Below are 22,362 nucleotides of genomic sequence, written 5' to 3'. Positions count from 1 at the left end.
ATCTGTTGTAATAACCATATTTTGTCTCGGTACTTATACATCCCGACATTGTATTATTTATGTTTTATGGTATATTGTGGTATTCATATTTTTCGTGTTTGCTTATGATCTTTGTCTATATGCCTTTTTGATTTTTGTTGTTGGTACATTTTGTTTTTGTTTTATACATTTTTGTAATAACTAAGATTAAATCACAATGTTGACTGCTCGACCCCCTATTTTTGACTTTTTACCTACTATGTCTATATAAAAAGAGATGTGGTATAATTGCCAATGAGACAACTCTCCACAAGAAACCAAATAACACAGAAATTAACAATCGATTTACGAGATTGGAACATCGGTCATCTACTGTCGCCTCATTTTTATGTTCTTTTTCCATAATATAGTTTTTTTACTATTTTACCTTGTATAACTAATGCTGTTCATTTTTGAACGTTAATTCAGAACTTCATAATCGCCGCTTGAGAAAGTCAGATTATTCTATAGGTTTCTCTTTTTAAGGTCGTATAGCAAGTTTTATGATGTGTATCAAGTAAATATCGTCTATGATCAGAGTTTATTGTTAGGTATAAATATAACAAATTGCAAACACTGTTGGAAAGATACTTTTATTAGTTGTACATGTTGTATGCATAAGGTAATTTGATAAATATATATATAATTCATAAAAGATGTATTTTTTTTCTCTTTAGCCACACATTTTATTATTCATCAGAAGAAACAAAACACTTATTAACTGTTTGTACGCAAATAGATGTCTGATTACTCCATCAACGACCCGACAGTAAAGCATGAATCCTATAAAGTAAACGCAATAAATTGACGGTTCCCCGTACAGTTTTAAAAATGTGCTATCGGCTTTTCAATGAAAATGATTGTGTTTATTATGTATGACAGTCTAATTTTCACGCTGTTGTGTATGGGAACAAATACTCTATTGGTTGCAGCACAGTTCTGTTTATAATTGTACTTAAATCATAACAAATGGAGCTACATGTAGATGTCGATCTTTTGATTTTTGGACTTGATTTCATAATTTATACTGTACATTGCCATAGCACTGGTTCCTCAATTTTTGTGTCATCTTTTATTTTTCCTTGTAGTAATGAAATATAAACAACACTATTCTTAAAAGTTCTCTTTATAATTTTTTCATCATTTAATCTTTTTTAAAATTCAAAACAGACAGAGATGATCCATCATCACTCGTAACGTAAAGTTTAGTATAATCTTTGTTGAAACACAGGGAACCTATTCGACCTAAACCTTGATCCCCTGTGAGTAAAGTACCGATGAGTTGACCTTTATCTGATATACCTACAATTGTACCGCTACAACAGGAAAAATACAAGATTTTATCTTTATCTACACATAGACCTCTGGGAATTCCATTCTCGACAGGAAATCGAAAAATATTGAGTCCCTCACTAGATATACAGTTTGCAGTCGACGTTGAATAAAACAAAGTTCCGCCAGGACCTCTTTTAATAAATTTTACAGGAATTTTATCTTCTGGCAATTCTATACTTCTGACAAAGGCAAAATCCAAATCATAAAACTGGACGGTATTCCAACTTCCGACGGCAAGTAAATTTTCATACCAAACTATTCCAAATGGCGTACATTTGATTTCATTTTGGCTGATTAGTTTTAATTGTTCACTGTCTAATAAGGCGATACATCCAGGTTTACAGCTAAACCTTGACTCTTGAAGGGTAACTGCGACTTGGTTTTTCCCTGGTATTACGGTAATATCTCTAGGAATCATACTAAAATGAAAACTATTCTGAAACTCTCCTGACTCGTCATACCTCAATACGCGTTTATTGTTGACGTCACTGATAAGCACGTGGTTATCGTCTGCTACACAGATCCCATGAATATCGATTTCTGCATTTGACTGGGAAATAAATTTAGACAGGCAAACTAGCTTTTTCTCCGTATTTTCTCCTTCACTCATAGTTATATTTTTGTGCAATCAAGGATACAGATATTCTTTAACGTGTCCTAAAAAAAACATAAGAATGAATTATGTTGAGTTCTGTAAATGGGGAAATGAAGATGGCATGTACATTGCAAAAAAGTAGCTTTAAAAATTTACAGTACATGTTCCGTTTAAAATTTTGATACCATAAGCTTCTGTGGTTCACTGATTATGTATGTTTCATAAGAGGTCGACATCAGCAAAAGGGGGTCAGCAAACCCCAGTGTTGTATGCATACTTAAGAAAGAAGGAAACTTTGCGTATCGAAATGATACTATTAGAATAGTGTTACCTTTATTATTGCCGTTTTTCAACATATTATAATGTGAATTGTCTAATGGGGTTTTGATGTGTAATCAAATAAACGCCCCATAAACACATACATTCTCTTTGGTTTATACTGTTAAATGAACAACTCGTGGCACGCGTTAAAAGAATGCAATACATGTTCCATTTCAAAATACCCTGGATCATTTTAAATAGGAAGACTTCAGCTCGTTCCCTAATGAATGAATCATTATTTCAAATATCTTTCAAATGATAAATTCATGCTCAAAGTACACCCACTTTCCAATTCTACCATCTTTAAACAAATCAAATAAAATTTAAAATAATGTCTTTTTGTGAAAAAAGTAATAATTTACAATTCTATAATTGAATAGAAATGTAATCTATATAAACATGATAAATGCAAGTTCAACTTTGACTTTAAACAGTTGGGAATTGTCTTTTAATTAGATTACGATGATTGATGAAGAAGTAATGTTATAACAAAATTATCAAACTCATAAATAAATTTAAAAAGGAACAGTCTATAAAACTGACAAAACCAAATGCTCGGCTCTTCTTGATTTAGTGCTGGCATTTTCCGCAGAAGTGGTTGAAAGATAATTAACCTTGAGAACTAACAGTCCGCGAGAAATTATATCGGTTATCTGAATAGCAAATAAAAAGTAGCTTTAATCGAAGCGCAAATACATACAGATACGCAATATGAAATGCATAAATGAAACATACCAGTGCTAAAGCAATTGGTATATGGAGAGTCTTAATGTCACTCGCAGTGGTATTGAAGATGTGGTAAATACATGCAATTCAACTGCAAAGATTACCCTTGGGAATAAAACGTCAACACACATTAGCAACGACCAAGTGTTGTAAAAAGACTCATCAAATATACCTGACAACGGAATGGAATGAATTCCCACGTGATCTATTAGATATATGATTGGATAACAAGAGCACAAGTTCAAAGTACTTAATTACTAAATAAGCGGCTGACATTCAATTACATTGAAGTATTCGTACTGACTACAGCTGAACACAACTCACTAACTTTTTGGACATTCATAATGGAAATTCCAGATGAATTGAATGCCTTACTAGCAGCCATGAAGTTAACTGGAAAAGAACCTGCCTGGAAGTTCTCCGCAAGTTCTGACCAGGTGTCAGTACAACTGACGTGGACCAAGACAAAGGCTAAGGAACCAGAGGCATCCTCTAGTAAATCAAAGCCGCCCCTGAAGAGCAAGCCACCATCCACCAGGAGAAGAGACGCAAAGCGCTTTGAACAGTGGAAGGCAACAAAAACAGCCGTGATACCTGCTGAGCAAGTCCAACAAACTGCCAACACACAAACAGAGGCAAGAGACAGCGTAGTTGGACATGTACTAACACCAACTAAGTACAAAGGGGAACCAGTTGGGGTTGTAGTCAATAGGGATATTGTCACCAGTCCCTACAACCCCAACAAGGCCTGCCACCGCCTGGTATTTTACACCTCCACCAATGACAGAGGCAAGCGCAGTAGGATCGACTATGAAGATGGGTTTGACATCGACCACCCAGACCTACTGCGCACACCACCGCACACATCGCCCGTCTACACTGAACAATCTAAAGAGGCAATACAATCAGCCATACAAGCAGCACGTCCTGATACTCCGTACCAGCAAGACCAACGCTGTCGGAGTAAAATGAAGGCAAAAAGACCGACAGACTCCAGTCTATAGAATAGGTTGATACAGTCCGCGATATCCAGACAGGGTAGTCGGACTCTAAACACACATACATCATCATATGACATTCAATCAGTCATGTCGTCAATTTAACATCGATGAATGAAGAAAAAGGGCAATACCATACAGGTTTCAGAAATACTGAATGATGCCTTGCTATATTATATTACATATTATACCATTTGTTGATAAATCAATTATCCTTTTTTTAATTTACAAAAACAGATATTTAAAAAAATGATCACAAGAAATTTAAAACTTTAATTAGAGATTACTAATTTTATTCTAAATTACGTTTTTATCTCTGAACTCGTAAATGTACTATACTAAGTCGCATGTGTATGTGTTTAATAGTATCCATATAGCCCGAATCTTGTCATTATTTGTTTTCTCTTTGCTATTTATTTACCATATAATATGGAACTTTGGTGTTGGTGTAGATATTATTCACGACTTCATGTCGATTAAGAGATAAAATAGATTGTAGTATTTGTATTGTTATCCATGAGTTAAGCCTGTTTCAAATGATTTTTATAGTTCGTTCTTATGTTGTACTGTTACACGCTGTCCCAGGTTAGGGGAGGGTTGTGATCCCGCTAACATGTTTACCCCGCCATATTCTGTGTATGTGCCTGTCCAAAGTCACAAGCTAGAATATTCCTAAATCTAAAACCTATTACAAACTTTGAATTAATAGCTATTAACTTTAAGAATCAAATCAAATGTTAGCTATTCAAAAATATTCTGTAAATATATCAATGTAACGCATAGTTATATATGGCTTTTTAAAGTCGATGGAAATTAGACTCGCATTTAGGGAGATATTCCATAGCTACTAGTACAAATGTAGTATAATCAAATTGAATAAATAAAAACGCTATATGTTTGTGTCTTATAGTATCCAAATATCAGGAATCTTGCAATGTTTTGTCTTGTGATTTTTTTAATTTATTTAAAATATTGTATTAATCTTTGGTGTTCTCTGTAGATTTTACTTACGACTTAAATTCATGTCGATTAAGAGATGGAATAGATTAATCTTTTTTAATCGTATTGTGCCCTCTGTATTAACGCCTCTAGCCCTTTATATTAATATCTAAGTGTTTAGCTTACTGCTTCGTTGTAAATAACATAATCGATGCCAAATTTAGTGCAACGAGTGACTATTTCGGCCATTAATGTCATTTCAGCGAGTCCCTGTCGCTCACGCTAGAATATTCCTAAATATTAAACCTATTACAAACTTTGAATTAATAGCTATTAACTTTTAAGAATCAATAAACTAAAGACTTTTAAAGTTGTAATGCTAAACAGCAGCACAGCAGCTGTGTTTGCAGAAAAGAGGTAAACGCTGGATACTTAATGACTTGTGTTCTTTGTCTAGCGGCAGATATTACAGGTTTATTGAAAAGGATTATAGACATATGTTTTAAAAACAATCTCTATGTCTAAACGCAGAATCGTATTTTCAAAATGTTCTTGCTGAAAAAGAAACAGTCAGCATCAAAACGATGTGTTATTTTGAACCTAAGAAAACAGGACCACTAAACTAAGTGTTTCATCTGGCGGCCTTCTTTAAGGGTGCTATAGTCCTAATCTACATTGTTATTTAGTATTACTGACCTAATCATTTGCAATACGAAGTTATATTAAATGTGGACGTGTCTGCGTATTTATACATCCCAAATAAACAGAATTGGTTTTACTATCGTATTGGAATGTTTTTAATCCTCGATTTCCCTTTGTTCGGTACAGTTTCCGTAAGTAGATGACTTCTTGGTTGCACGTATCACATGTATTAGAATTTATTTGTCATCATTGATTCATTTTTATTATGTTTTATAAAAAAGAAGATGTGGTATGATTGTCAATGAGACAACTATCCACAAAAGACCAAAATGACACAGACATTAACAACTATATGTCACCGTACGGTTTAACTACAAATTGTAAACGTAGCGTAGCACGATTACGTAACTGAAAAATGCCAGCCTCTGGTCACGTATCTCTCGGGATACGAGTTTGAAACAATTTATTGAAATACAATTTATTTGATTATCAATGCAGACAGATGATTATTGATAGCACTCTTGTCTTTGAAAACACATTCCAGGTTATTATTTATAACCTCTGGTGATTTTATGTGATGGAATTTCTATTTCGTTTATTGTATTACTATGTATCTACTTGTAAATAATAGGTGAAATATCACCATAACAATTTTCAGACTTTGAAAATGTCATAACATTTTTTCACATCATAAATATAAACTTCATGTACAATGAACACTACTATATGTAGGATTAATCTAAATACAACTAATATTTGAATCAAAGAATATTCTATTGATGTTAAATTTGGTTTATTTATCTTATTTATTCATTTAAGTTCACAATGAAGCTAGTGGTTTATGTGGAGGGTTGAAAGCTCTCAAAACATGTTTTGCCCGACCGCATTTTTGCGCCTGTCCCAATTCGGGAGGCTCTGGTCTTGTTAGTCTTGTATGTTTTTTTATATAAATTTTCATTTATATGTTTTGAGTTTAGTATGATGTCCATTTTTACTGAAATAGTACACATTTTCATTTAGAGGCCAGCTGAGGACCACCTCCGGGTACGGGATTTTCTCGCTGCGTGGAAGACACACTTCGGTTGTTATCTGCTCTTTGGTCAGGTTGTTTTCTCTTTGACATATTCTCCATTTCCATTCTCAATTTTATTCCATATTCGACACGGTACGTCGTGCATTGCTTTTAAATAAAAATGTTCAACTCACTTTAACTAATAATTTGTTTTTAAAAAAACATGATACAACAACTAAATAGACAGGTATTATGGTTTACTTTTTAAATTGTCACCTGGATGGAGAGTTGCCTCATTTGCACTGATGCCACATTTTTTTTATAGTTAGGTAGAATGAATCTCAGTTTCTTAACTATAATGTCAATCTGATAAACAAATGTATAATCATATGCATTCCTAAGAAATTTTGAAAAGGTAGCCGTCCTCTTAACTACTGTTTAAAAGAGCTTACAAGAAAGCCATGCAGAAAGGTGTTTTCAATTTTAACAAAAGTTGCTTCATTTGGAAAATCTTCCCTTTCAAGTATCGAGTAAATTCATATAAAAGATTAGCACAGCAAGCAACTTTCCAATTTTTATTCCTTATAAATGCAATATACAGAGCTAAGGTAAATGGTGATGAAAAACATAAAAAGTCGGATTTCCAATAAAAAAAACTTCGATATATTTGAAAGTTTGTACGGGGCAGAGTCAAGCAAGAAGTTTAAAACTTCAATTTGAGGTTATATATTCTATCCTAAATTGCGATTTTTCTCTGACCTACTACCATGTCGCATGTGTTTGTGTCTAATGGTATCCAAATATCAGGATCCAATCTCCCATACAGACAGAGTTATCGTCCTTTCCTCCTCAATCCTCAATTGAGGAGGAAAGGACGATAACTCTGTCTGTATGGGAGATGGGAGATTGAGGAGGAAAGGACGATAACTCTGTCTGTATGGGAGATTGATCAGGATCTTGATATTATTTGTTTGCTGATGATTTTTATTATTTATCTAAAATATTGTGTTAATCATTTTGATGTTCTCTCTAGATTTCATTCACGACTTCAAGTTGATTAAAAGATGACATAAATTAATCTTTTAAATCATTGTGTGCCTTCTATATAATCGTCTTGTGCTCTTTATATTCAGGTTTTTAGCCTACTGCTGCGTTGTAAATAACATAATCGGTATACACTTTACTACAACGGATGATTGTTTCAGTCAGTAATGTCATTTTAGTGAGTCTCTGTCGCTCAAGCTAGAATATTCCTAAATCTAAAACCTATTACAAACTTTGAACTAATAGCTATTAACTTTAAGAATCAATAATCTGATGCCATTAACATATAAAAATTATGCTAGCTCTTGACAATTTTTGTGTTTAATGTATCAAGTTAATGCAAACATTGTCGACAGTGGGGAAATCAAATGTATCATTCTTCTATGTTTTGGTTAGCTATTCAATAATATTCTGTAAAGAACAAGATCATATATCAATGAACTTCATAGTTAAAAGCTTTTTAAAGTCGATGGAAATTAGACTCATATTTAGGGAGATATTTCATAGCTACTAGTATAATCAAATTGAATAAATAAAAATGAAATAAGAACTAAATACTTCTTTAATATACAATATAATTGTTGAATAAAACGTACAATTTAAATTGAAAATTTAAACGCTATATGGTTTTAATAGACCTGCGTGTACAGTAAGTGGGTAGTGAACCAGTATAAATGAACTTAAAATGACTTGACCTTTGTCATCAACAGCAAAGCTTAGCAAAGCTTAATATGAAGTTTACGATTATGTTCATACTTGCAACACCCTTTACCTTCGTCCAGTGTAGATTGTAAAAAGTGTTAATAAAGGGCGAAGGATACCAGTGGGACATTCGAACTCATAGATTGAAAATAAACTGACAACGATATGACTTTAAAAAAAGACAAACAGACAAACCATAGTACACAAGACACAACATAGAAAACTAACGACTAATCAAGTTGTAATGCTAAAAAGCAGCACAGCAGTTGTGTTTACAGAAAAGAGGAAAATGCTCTTTTTGTTAGTTTGATCGGATACTTAATGACTTGTGTTCTTTGTCCAGCGGCAGATGTTACAAGTATATTGAAAAGGATTATAGACATATGTTCTAAAAACAAACTCTACGCCTAAACGCAGAATCGTATTTTTTAAATGTTCTCGCTGAAATGGAAACAGTCAGCATCAAAACGATGTGTTATTTGGAACCTAGGAAAACAGGACCACTAATGTATTTTAGTAAAAAAAAAAAAACACAGTGTTTCACCAGGCGGCCTTCTTTAAGGGTGATATAGTCCTAATCTACATTGTTATTTAGTATTACTGACCTTACCAGCTGCAATACGAAGTTATATTAAACGTGGACGTGTCTACGTATTTATACATCCCAAGTAAACAGAATTGGTCTTACTATCGTATCGGAATGTTTTAATCCTCGATTTCCCTTTTGTTCGGTATAGTTTCCGCAAGTAGCTGACTTCTTGGTTGCACGTATCACATGTATCAGAATTTATTTGTCATCATTGATTCATTTTATTCATGTTTGAACTACCAATTGTAAACGTAGCGTAGCGCGATTACGTAATTCAAAATTCCAGCCTCTGATCACGTGTCTCTGAGGATACGAGTTTGTAATATTTTATTGAAATTCAATTAATTTCATTACCAATGTAAAGGCAGATAATTATTGATAGCACTCTAGTATTTCGAAACACATTCCTGGTTATTATGTGTAATGTCTGATGATTTTATGTAATACCATGTATTCTTGCATATAGGTGAAATGTCAGCTTAATTTATTTATTTTTCACATTTAGAATATGCCATAACATTGTTTTTCAAACTGTAAATATAAAATACATGTACATTGAACAATCCTAATGTATATATAGGATTCATCTAAATCCAATTAATATTTGAATGAGAGAATATTCAATTGATGTTGAAATTGGTTTACTTATTTATATATTTATTCTAATTTCATTTCAGTTTACAATCATGGTGCTATATATTCGACACGGTCGTGTATCGCTTTAAACTTTTATGAGCCTCTTAAATATCAGAAAGTAACGAAAGACAACAAAGAATATATGTATCATTATTTTTGTTGTTTCTTTTTGTTGTTATTTTTTTTTTTTTGGGGGGGGGGCCTTGCAACTCACTTTAAATTAATAAACAGAAATCAAAAACCATGATAAAACAACTAAATAAACAGGTATTATGGTTTTCTTTTATAAATTGGGACCTGGATGGAGAATTGACTCACATATTTGTTTTTCGTTCATTTTTTTATATAAATAAGGCCGTTAGTTTTTCTCGTTTGAATTGTTTTACATTTTCATATCGGGGCCTTTTATAGCTGACTATGTGGTATGGGTTTTGCTCATTGTTGAAGGTCGTACGGTGACCTATAGTTGTTAATGTCTGTGTCATTTTGGTCTCTTGTGGACAGTTGTCTCATTGGCAATCATACCACATCTTCTTTTTTATATCATTTGCACTCATACCACATCTTCTTCTATCTAGGTATAATGAATCTCAGTTTCTTAACTGTTGTGGCAATCTAATAAACAAATGTATAGTTATATGCATTTCCAAGACGTTTTGAAAAGGTCAGTGTCCTCTTATAATAATCCCTGTTAAGAAGATCTAACAAGAAAGCCAGAAAAGTGTTTTTAATCTAAACAAAAGTGGCTCATTTGAGAAATCGTCCCTTACAAGTATAGAGAAAATTCATATAATAGATTAGCACAGCCAGCAACTTTCCAATATCGATTCCTTATAAATGCAATATACAGAGCTGAGATAAATGGTGATGAAAAACATAAAAAGTCAGATTTTCCTTAATGATAACTCGATATGTTTGCAACTATTTACGGGGCAGCATCAAACAAGAGCAGAACTGGTATTGATTGATTGCTTAACTTGTAGTGGTAATTATTCCATGCATGTTTAGGACGAAAAACATTTAACAATTAAAGCAATAAGAAGATTATGCAAGACAGTTTGATAGAATGCAGGTCTGGAAATTTGGACTTCCACTTGAAAAAGTGTATTATATACAAACAATGGAAAATCCTTACTAATAAACCGTGCAAACAATGAAAAACACTTCCCTTTTTAGTGTGCAAACAATGAAAAACACTTCCCTTTTTAGTGTGCAAACAATGAAAAACACTTCCTCTTTTACTACGCAAACAATGATTAACACTTCCTCTTAACTATATATATGCAATCAATGTAAAACACTTCTTCCTTTACTGAGCAAACAATGAAAAACACTTCCTCCTTTACCGTGCAAACAATGACAACCTAAATCTCGAAACTTCATGCGATATACTTCTAAGTTATGTCCTAACAGAAGAACAAATATTCTATATCACATGAAGTTGTTTGTTTACGCTTCTATCAGATTGATGTGTACATTGTTTGTTAGTTTGTATTGTTTTATTAAAGTCAGGTGTGTTGTTTATCTGTGATGTATGTTTATACGTGTACAATACTGACTGTTGAATCCTAATTAATGTTATGAAATATCTATTCGGGTTGCTTACACAATGCTGTCAATATGACGAAACTTTAAACAACTGTCTTACAAGTTGGAAGTTAAACATACATTATTCCTCAAAAAACTTCTGCACCAGGTCAGGAATATGAAGGTTTTTTTTTCTATTTGTTTTCTTGTTGTTATACGTAGTCGAGCATTTTATTTTGTCATGTTTTATGGACTCCCTCTTTTCATTTTTCCTGGATCCTTTGGCCTTTGTTAGTCTTGTATGTTTTTTTTATTTTATTTTAGTTCATTTATAAATAAGTTTTGCTGTACACAATTTTATTTAGGGGCCAGATGAGGACCACCTCCGGGTTCGGGATTTGTCGCTACGTTGAAGACCCTTTGGCTGTCGTCTGCTTTTTGGTCGGGTTGTTTTCTCTTTTACATTTTCACCTTTCTATTCTCAATTTTATTTTGTATTTTTATTAAAACGGTTTATTTCCTTCAGTAAAAATTCTCGACCTACATCACGGTCCTTTGGCACATTCCCAATTTCCATTCTCAAATTTATTTGTATTTTTGTTTTAAAAAAACAGTTTATTTCCTTTAGTCGAAATTCTCGCCCTACATTACTGTCGACCTTGAACTTATTTCGTATATTTTTGAATGTGTTCTCCCTTTTCATATTCAGAAATAATTGCCACTGGACGTTGTACAAATTCAAACTACCGGTCAATCATGAGTTGGTGTCGTCCAACTTATGGTCTTATTTTTTTCTAGTGATTTTTATCTGTTCCATATTTCAAAAAAAGATTTGATAATTTTTAATTTATCTAGCACAGGAAATAATCTTTTACTTATAATAGCTGTAATATTTCATTAAACCAAATATGGCATGGAAAAAATATGCAAATATAATTGAATATAAAAAACAACTTTCAAGTCTCACTAATTGAGTTAGCATAAAATGAGTAAATAATATTACTTACATTAACCTCTCTTCAACTTGTCTGCATATTAATATCCTGTTCTTTTTACGTAACAACACATACAATGCGGAAAAATTAAACCTGACACATATCACGCGATAAATTTATTTTTACATTTTACATTCATCATTGTGCATTGTGCATTCGTTTAGTTTTTAACTGTTTAATGACGGCTTTCTGTGTAAATATTTTAAACCTCGATCAATAAAAACGACATTGATGAGAAATGTAAAATATGCAAGTCAGAATGTTCGTGAAGATAATGAGGTTTTTTTTTTTTGTCAGCGTCGACATTCTGCTAATGGTTGTCTCAGGGGACAGGTGAATGAACTATTCGAATGTCTCAGGGGACAGGTGAATGAACTATTCGAAATGTCTTTTTACGACCTTTTATGAGAGAAGTATAATATATGTGTGTGTCAGGTCTGCAAGGTGAGAATTGCCTGGTCATGAAAGTTCAGTTTTTTAGGGAGTTGAAAGAGGGGGCAATTTCTTTTTGGTGGACGTTTATAAAGATCAAATGCCATTTTTTTCAAATAATGATAAAAATCAATCATTTCGGAAATTGGAACATCTTACTTTTTCTTTGAATTCGAGTAAAATTTGTTTTTTTAGGGTTCACTTTTTCTCTGGTTTTGATTGTTTGTCGGATATTCGGAATCCTCTAGTGTTTTGCCGCTAACCTTTACCTTTCTTTCCATAATTTAATTACACATAGTTAAAAACTTTTTGATGAAACGTTTATAAAAATCCTTGTTTTTTTCATTGTTTTTTTTTAAAATAATGTTATTATATAAATGAATAAAAAATCTAGAGAATTTCTTTCCCGCAAAATGTTCAATTGATTATATTAGCATTTATCTCAAAACAAGGACACTGTCCTTTGATTTCTTTTCAGTTTTAAAATTTTATTATTTATAAACTATCGACATGATTAATTCAAACATTCTTTTGTCATTTTTTCCCCCGAATTATTATAAAATAGCTTATACATAGTATTATATATACTTCCTTTGAAGAATTATACAAGACATATTTACGTAATACTATGCGGTACAAAATGTACTACGGGTACAATCTGTCTATACCTTTATATTTGCATTGTACAAGGTCAAGATTTTCTTAAACTGTTAGTGACGGCTTTTTACTAAATTCATTGGATGTTTGATAGGTACTGATCGATCATTTTAGTCTTAAATACATAATTATTGTTTTTCATAAAATAAAAACTGTTACATTCTACTGATAGATTAAGCCCAATCTAATTAAAAACCGATCTCTCATCGCTCCTGTTTTTCTTTCTCATATTTGAAAGCCGTGTGATTGCCTATATATAATTGCTTACATCAATTTCATTTCAACTTTGGTAGGTTGTTGTCTAAATGAAAATCATACCACAGCTCTTTATTTTTATGTTTAAAATTGTTATGAAATATTATTAAATAACGTGCTAGCTAACACAGAATCAGATTGGTTTATGCGAACATTTAAAGTAAACAATGTTTGGCAAAGATGTATATGAATAAAAGATGCCCATGTGTATAAAATATGAACCTTACAGTTGTCTCATTGGCACTCATACCACATCTTTCTTTATCTACTTACAGACAATTTAAACAGAAACTAACAATTTGATCTTCAACAAAAGTATAAAAAATCTAAATCTAAATCTTTATTGCAAAATTACACCCATGAGGGTCAAGCAATACAAACAAACAATAACTATATACTAAACAATGCAATACATGTAGTGAAATACAATGTAATACAATGAAATACAAAATAATACAATTGCAATATATCATAGAATAATAGAACATTAGAGTTCAAATTATAAATGTATGTAAAAAACACCATTATAACCTTGCCTGACACGGGTCTGACTCCCTCAGTTCTAAATACTGTTTTATGAAGACTCCAATATGACAAACAAGTTCAGGGATGGGGTTTAGAATGTGTTTAAGTTTATTGAATGCATCAAGATGTTGAAATAATGGTACATATATAGTCTTTTAGATAAGCAAAAAGATTAGAACGCAAAGATAAGTTAATGTCACAATACAAAAAGAAATGAAATTCATCATCTAGGACTTCACATTTTTTACATAATCTTTGTGCTTTTGGAATGTTTCTGTACCTTCCTAATTCAATGCCTAGGGAATGATCACTTAGTCAAATTTTGAGAGTAACTGCCTATGTATAAAATTATTGCAATTTAAATATTCCTCAGACTGACAATTATTTTTTAAATGCCCATAAAGACAAAGTTTGGATGAGGAATCCATTTTTGAAAGTTTAATTAAAGTATTTTTTTCATATTCCTCTGAAACACACTTTTTTATATTACATTTTAACATGTTTTTTGATTGTTTAAAAGGTACATTATTATTAGAGTAATTTTCTGGGTTTATTTTCATCTCTTTAAAATTTTTATCTGCAAATGAGTACCAAGAATAAATTCCTTCTGAATGTAAATTTATGTTTGTTTGTAGAGATTCTTGAACCAGGGGATTAATATCATTACAATTTATTCTATAAAAATACATGAGTGTTTGAGTTTTTATATAGGAGTCCAAAGTAAATCTACCTAATTCTAATCTAGCACCTATGTTAGTGGCTGTCTTTTTCAGTCCTAATACTGCTTTACAAAATTTAGAATGAACCTTCTCAAAGGGATATTTGTCTGCTAATGCAAGAGTATCACAAAATGTATTATTTACTGCAGCTCTATTAGATGCCCTAAAAGCTGACTGAAAATTATCCATAAACCAAATTTCAGAGTTGTATGTCAAAATAGGTCTTATAAGAGTATCAAATAATTTACATGACAAATTAGTGGGAACAAAATTAAAATTGGACATATATTTTCTCAATAAAAATAAAACTTTAATGCCTTTTTTAGACAGCTAAAAATATCCTGCCAGCCGCAGGATTGTTCCGTGCCGGAACCCGGGATATATAAAAAATAAATGTTCGATTTAACCGCAACTTCGTGAACACAGTAATATCATCGGTGTTCTCAAATGAACACGGTTGTATATATATATTTATTTAGATTTATTTTTTTTTGAACTCCGTGTCTAAAATAAAAATTATCACTTTAGTATGTTCGTCGAACAGCCCTTTTCTAGTGTGTACCATGTATGAGCCTTTTCAACTATAAATGAAAAACACAGATGTAAGGTGGGAAACCCTATTATAATTCCTTTTATGCGTTTGAAAAGAACCTCGGCAATATTCAATTAAGTTTGAAGAGGAAATTTATACATCTTGATTCTATTAAATTCTATAGAAATCTAATCACAAAGATACCATGCTTACAAATTACTTAGTCTCTAAATGTAACGCCTAAGATTAATTGAATTTTGCTGAAGCGTACGTACATTATACTCATACAGTATCTTCTTATATCTTTTCGGTTTCTTCAACGTACTTTAGACTTAATGCTTAGAATTTGAAGTAATTGCTTTGCATTTGCCTAATTGCTGAGAAAATATGTTGCACAAGTGTATAATTGTCGTTTTACCGATTTTGCCAATAGAAGACCAGACATAGATGGTCGAAATCCAGTTGTAATTCTATATAGAACAGGAAACGCTGCCATGGCCAGACGTAATATCCAATAACATTGATAGTGCTGTTCGTAGATAAAACTGTCATGAAAGATTTATCTGTCTATAATGTAAAAAGATTGCAATGAATTTGCATGCATTATCTCAAACTGGTATTGACAGTCGACGTGCATTATTTCGTTTAAATATCACGTAATCGGCTTTCTTTTTACACCACGTTTAAATTGACCATTGATAGATCATTATTTGGTAAAAGATTAATGGTGTCAATATGTGTACTTTATGTTCATGGATTTGTTTGTGATTCATTTCATGTTTTATATATATATATATGACTGTATGTAAAAAGTTATCAAATGTACCAGGCTTATAATTTGATACGACAGACGCGCGTTTCTTCTACCTAATTCAAACTCATCTGTGACGCTCAGATCAAAATAGTTAGAAAGCCAAACAAGTATATAAAGTTAGGTGGCACTGAAGACCCAAAATTCCAAAAAATCAACTTATTCTATTGTTAATTATAGAAAACAATACTTACCCAGTGGCGGATCCAGATACTTTCATAAGTGGGGGCCCACTGACTGCCTAAGAAGGGACCCTCTCCGGTCACGCTTCAGTGATTCCCTCTATAATCAACCAATTTTTTTTCCAGCCAATGGGGTTGGGGTCGTGCACCCTGGGCCTCCCCCCTAAAACCGCCTCTGTTACCTAGATACTATATTATCAATTCACAGTACATTAAAACAAGAGAATAAACATGGAACGACTTTCAATTTTAATAAGAAAATTGCTGGTTTGTTCTCAAATATTTACAAATTGATGTTTATGTGTTCGAAAAGTACTGCAGTATATATTTTTTTAAACTTTTTGTTTTTTGTTTTTTTGTTACATGTATTTTTAATTATTTAATTCAATTTGTTCTATTCTATAATACTTTGTTTTGCTATGTTATTATTATTTTTTCTCTCGTTTATATGTATAGCTTAAGGGTTTCTAATATGTTGATATACATACAGTGATTTGTTTATAGAGTTTTTACTAATTAGATATTATGTGATGTCAGACATATGCTATTGCATCATCTTATAGTACTTCCTTCTATTTGGCCAAATAGCATCCAGGAAAAGGCGAACATGTACTTTTTGTTTAAAACCATTTCGCTTTTGGAATTCGAACTGTGCAGACGTATCTAAGGTTAGTCTTCATTTTGAGACATGGTACCACCAGATATTTGTTAACTATAAGTATAAAAAATAAATAAATGTGGTAACTATGATTGCCAATGAGACAACTGTCCACAAGATACCTAATTACACAGAAATTAACAACTATAGGTCACCGTTCCGCCTTTAACAATGAGCACAGCCCATACCGTATAGCCATATTACCAGGGTAAATTTATTATTATAAACTTTCCAATTTTCAATAACAGTTTTACAGCAAATACATTCTTACAATAACAAATAACAAAAATAAATAATAGTCCAATAACAGCTAAAAGTAAAATCACAAAAAACTCAGTGAATTCCGCTGAAAATTAAAAACGAACAGTCCTTAATCAAATGGCAAAATCAAAAGCCTGGTTAAACCGTTAAATAGCTAGCGTAACTTCTCACTTGTATGACAGTCGCATCGAATTCCGTTACTATTGACAACAATGCGTGTACAAATTAGTTTGCAATGAATGAATGAATGAAACAAGCATATAATAAATGAATGAATGAATGAACGAATGAATGAATGAATGAATGAACGAATGAATGAATGAATGAACGAACGAATGAATGAATGAATGAACGAATGAATGAATGAATGAATGAACGAATGAACGAATGAACGAATGAATGAACGAATGAATGAATGAATGAACGAACGAATGAATGAATGAACGAATGAATGAATGAATGAATGAATGAATGAATGAATGAATGAATGAACGAACGAATGAATGAATGAATGAATGAATGAATGAATGAACGAATGAACGAATGAATGAATGAATGAATGAATGAATGAACGAACGAATGAATGAATGAATGAATGAATGAATGAATGAATGAATGAACGAACGAATGAATGAATGAACGAACGAACGAACGAATGAACGAATGAATGAATGAATGAATGAATGAATGAATGAATGAATGAATGAATGAATGAATGAATGAATGAATGAATGAATGAATGAATGAACGAATGAACGAATGAATGAATGAATGAATGAATGAATGAACGAATGAATGAATGAATGAATGAACGAACGAACGAATGAATGAACGAATGAACGAATGAACGAATGAATGAACGAATGAACGAACGAATGAACGAATGAATGAACGAACGAATGAACGAATGAATGAACGAACGAATTAACGAACGAATGAATGAATGAATGAATGAATGAACGAATGAATGAACGAACGAACGAACGAACGAACGAATGAATGAATGAATGAATGAACGAACGAACGAACGAACGAACGAACGAACGAACGAACGAACGAACGAACGAACGAACGAACGAACGAACGAACGAACGAACGAACGAACGAACGAACGAACGAACGAACGAACGAACGAACGAACGAACGAACGAACGAACGAACGAACGAACGAACGAACGAACGAACGAACGAACGAACGAACGAACGAACGAACGAACGAATGAATGAATGAATGAATAATAATAATAATAATAATAATAATAATAATAATAATAATAATAAATTCTTTATTTAAAGAGGGTAACTCAATTAGAAATAGTCTAATTTTCATTGAGGCCCTCAAACAAAATACATGCATACAGTTAACATTCATACATTCATACATTAATTTACAATATATATTACTAGTATATACACAATTCAATCATTGAAATATACAAAGGGTAATAAATGACAATATTTGATATAGTTTTGTTAAAGGAAAACAAATTAGTTGACTTGCATATAATTTTCAAGAAAATGATTATAACTATGTTTCTTGAATAATTCCACATTAGGACATTTTTTTATTTCGAGTGGTAGATTATTCCATACTTTGGTTGCAGAATAATGAAAAGATTTTTTATAAAAATTTGTATTTGGTCTTGGAACAAAAAGATCATTATTAGAGACAGATCGTAAGTTGTGGCGTTGCACATCATCAATATTTAGTATTGCTAAGTAATCAGGTGTTAGCCCATTTACAATTTTATACATTAGAATTGATTGTTGGTATTTTATTCTTTTGGTAAAAGATAGCCATTTTAAAGAAGAAAACATGAAATTAGATGGAATAGAAATATCGCATTCCAGTATAATTCTTGCTACTCTTTTTTGAAGTTTTATGATTCTATCTGAATCTTTTTGTAATAAATTTCCCCAAACTGAACTACAATAGTCTATATATGGTAGAATATATGCATTATAAAATAGTTGCCTTGTGTGTATTGGCAAATATACTTTAATTTTATATAAAAGTGATACTTAATATGAGATAATTTTACATATACGATCAACATGATCTTCCCAGCTTAAATTTTCATCAATGTCTATTCCAAGTAATTTGAAAGAATGGACATTCTCAATAGATGTTTCGTTGACGGTAATACATAATTCTGATAGTTGTTTAAGTTTTTGTTTTGAACCCAATTTCATACACTTAGTTTTTTGTGCATTGATTTTCATACTGTTATTGTTACACCAAGATTGTATAGCATTTAAATCATTTTGCAATATGCTGTTTATTTTTTCAATGTTTTTATCATGAAAATGCAATGTTGAATCATCAGCATATAAATCCATATTGGATTGTTTAACATGAAGTGGTAAATCATTTATATATATTAAAAATAACAGCGGACCTAAAATAGAACCTTGAGGCACTCCATACTTTACAAACGATTTATCAGATTTAATGTTAGCGTATTGGACTTCTTGTTGTCTGTCAGACAAATACGATTTTATCCAATCTATCATATGTTTTCCGATATGATAAAATTTTAACTTTTCTAGAAGTATGGCATGGTTTATAAGGTCAAAAGCCTTACTGAAATCTAAAAACACTGTACCAACTATTTCTCCATTATCTAAATATTTTAACCATTCGTCAATTAGTTTAGTTAGCGCTGTTTGGCAGGAATGACCTTGTCTGAAACCTGACTGGGCGATATGTAACAATTTTTTATTGTTAAGGAATTCATATAACTGTGTACATACATGTCTTTCGAAAATTTTAGATATGGTATTCAAAATAGAAATTGGACGATAATTTGAGGGAATATCTCTTGGTCCTCCTTTATGTATAGCAGTTACTCTTGCAAGTTTTAATTTTTGCGGAAAACGATTTGAAGTTATACTTTTGTTTATTAAAAAAGTTAGTGATGGGGATATTATTTCTGCACTTAGCTTTAAAAATTTGGGACCTATTCCATCTAAACCTGCGGATTTATTAATATTAAGATGTTTTAGTTGAGAACACACCTCTCCAATGGAAATGAGATTAAATGAAAATTTTCAGTTTTCTTTAATTTTTCACTAGTAAAATTTTGTAGCATAGAAAAATCCATATCTGAAGTATTATTTCCAATAAGTTTTTCAGCTACGGATGAAAAATGAACATTAAGAGTATTTACAATATCTTGGTTGTTATAAACCGTTTTATTGTAAATACTCTTACTTACTTAATGAATGAATGAATGAATGAATGAATGAATGAATGAATGAATGAATGAATGAATGAATGAATGAATGAATGAATGAATGAATGAATGAATGAATGAATGAATGAATGAATGAATGAATGAATGAATGAATGAATGAATGAATGAATGAATGAATGAATGAATGAATGAATGAATGAATGAATGAATGAATGAATGAATGAATGAATGAATGAATGAATGAATGAATGAATGAATGAATGAATGAATGAATGAATGAATGAATGAATGAATGAATGAATGAATGAATGAATGAATGAATGAATGAATGAATGAATGAATGAATGAATGAATGAATGAATGAATGAATGAATGAATGAATGAATGAATGAATGAATGAATGAATGAATGAATGAATGAATGAATGAATGAATGAATGAATGAATGAATGAATGAATGAATGAATGAATGAATGAATGAATGAATGAATGAATGAATGAATGAATGAATGAATGAATGAATGAATGAATGAATGAATGAATGAATGAATGAATGAATGAATGAATGAATGAATGAATGAATGAATGAATGAATGAATGAATGAATGAATGAATGAATGAATGAATGAATGAATGAATGAATGAATGAATGAATGAATGAAAAGCATATATATGCTATATAGCAACGAAAAACATATTTACAACATGACAAGACAATAGGTTAGACTGGGACTATAATCCTAGTATAATAGTCCCAGGGTTAGATGAAACACTTTTGCCTTTAGACTTCACAATATAGAGGTATGTCCCATTAGTACTGCAATTAACTGACATCAAAAAAGACGCTTAGTTAACGAGTTTAATGGTCCGGAATAACACACGGCTGCAAATTGTTTTAAATGATAGAATAATATCTAAATTTTAATTTCCGTCGGGTCATAAAAAGTTTCTGTGGTCACATTTTTGTATTTTATCCCATTAATGGGGGTACCCCTCAATTTACGGTTTTGGGTAGTTACCTTAAAATCCAAAAATATATTTTTTGGTTAAATTTCGCGCTATTTTCGTAAATATTTTCTATGCACATATCAACAAGGATCATCGGAATGATGAAGACATAAATATAATACCATCTCCAAGTAAAACTTTCAAACTTAAAGTTAGCTGTTTTTTAGGTAGAAATTTAACGCGTTTTTCTTTGAAAACGAGAAAACATATGATTCAAAAATAGTATTTGACATTTTAGAGGACAAAACATATTAATGCGATACTGCATGCAAATTTTGTTGGGCAAATTCCAAACAATTTTGTCAAAAACTCAAAAATAAAAACATCATTTGTATCTTTTTTAATTACGGAAATTTCCTATCCGTCAATCAGCTCCACCATTTATTTTTTCCTTCACCATCAATTTGATAGTTTCGATGTGATTATGTAGATTTTGTAGGAGAAGTTAATTTATTTTTGAGTGATTTGAATATATATATAGCAGTTCTTTCGTGTATTTTCTGTAAATAAGTTCTATTTTTGTTAATAAAATTTTGACTTTATATAAAAGTTAACCAAATACTTCGGATAAGAGGTTTTTCCGGATAATGACTAGTTGACATTGTGTGAAAATACATTGTATGTCAATGTTTAACCTCAAAGCAATTAATATGCATGCAAGTGGTCGGGGAAAAGTACTATTGAAGATTCACAGAGATTTAGTGTGTGACAAGGTGATGCTAAAACCAACTTCTCTTAATATGCTGCTTTCCGTGGGCGAATCATCAGTGATGTTATGAGACTTGCACCAGAAGGCAAAATTGGTGCGTCTTTAAATTAGATTGATTGATTGATTGTTGGTTGCTTAACGTCCAGTGACAAATATTTCATGCATGTTCAGGACGAGAACAAGTTAACAATAAAAACAATAGGTAGGTTTTGTCATAATAGAGGCTATTCGATCGGGATGATGATCGGGAAAATTTAGACTGCCACTGGAAAATGATGGTATATTGGATTGGGACATTGCAACATGCCACCTTCCCACTCCTCAAAGAGTTGATGCAA

The 22,362-nt window shown here is 31.6% G+C and overlaps 1 long non-coding RNA gene across 1 annotated transcript; it reads right to left on the bottom strand.

Moving 5' to 3' along the window:
• Positions 1 to 595: 595 nt before the first annotated feature.
• Positions 596 to 12,259, bottom strand: LOC139488862 (uncharacterized). Its single transcript, XR_011656097.1, has 2 exons — positions 12,092 to 12,259; positions 596 to 2,010 (listed from the first exon to the last, which is right to left on the bottom strand). It is a non-coding gene; the product is annotated as an uncharacterized lncRNA (long non-coding RNA).
• Positions 12,260 to 22,362: the final 10,103 nt, after the last annotated feature.

The sequence above is a fragment of the Mytilus edulis genome, chromosome 9 (assembly GCF_963676685.1).
Source record: "Mytilus edulis chromosome 9, xbMytEdul2.2, whole genome shotgun sequence".
Lineage (NCBI taxonomy): Eukaryota > Metazoa > Mollusca > Bivalvia > Mytilida > Mytilidae > Mytilus > Mytilus edulis.
Note: the sequence above shows the minus strand (reverse complement) of the source record. Positions and strands in the feature narration are given on the sequence as shown.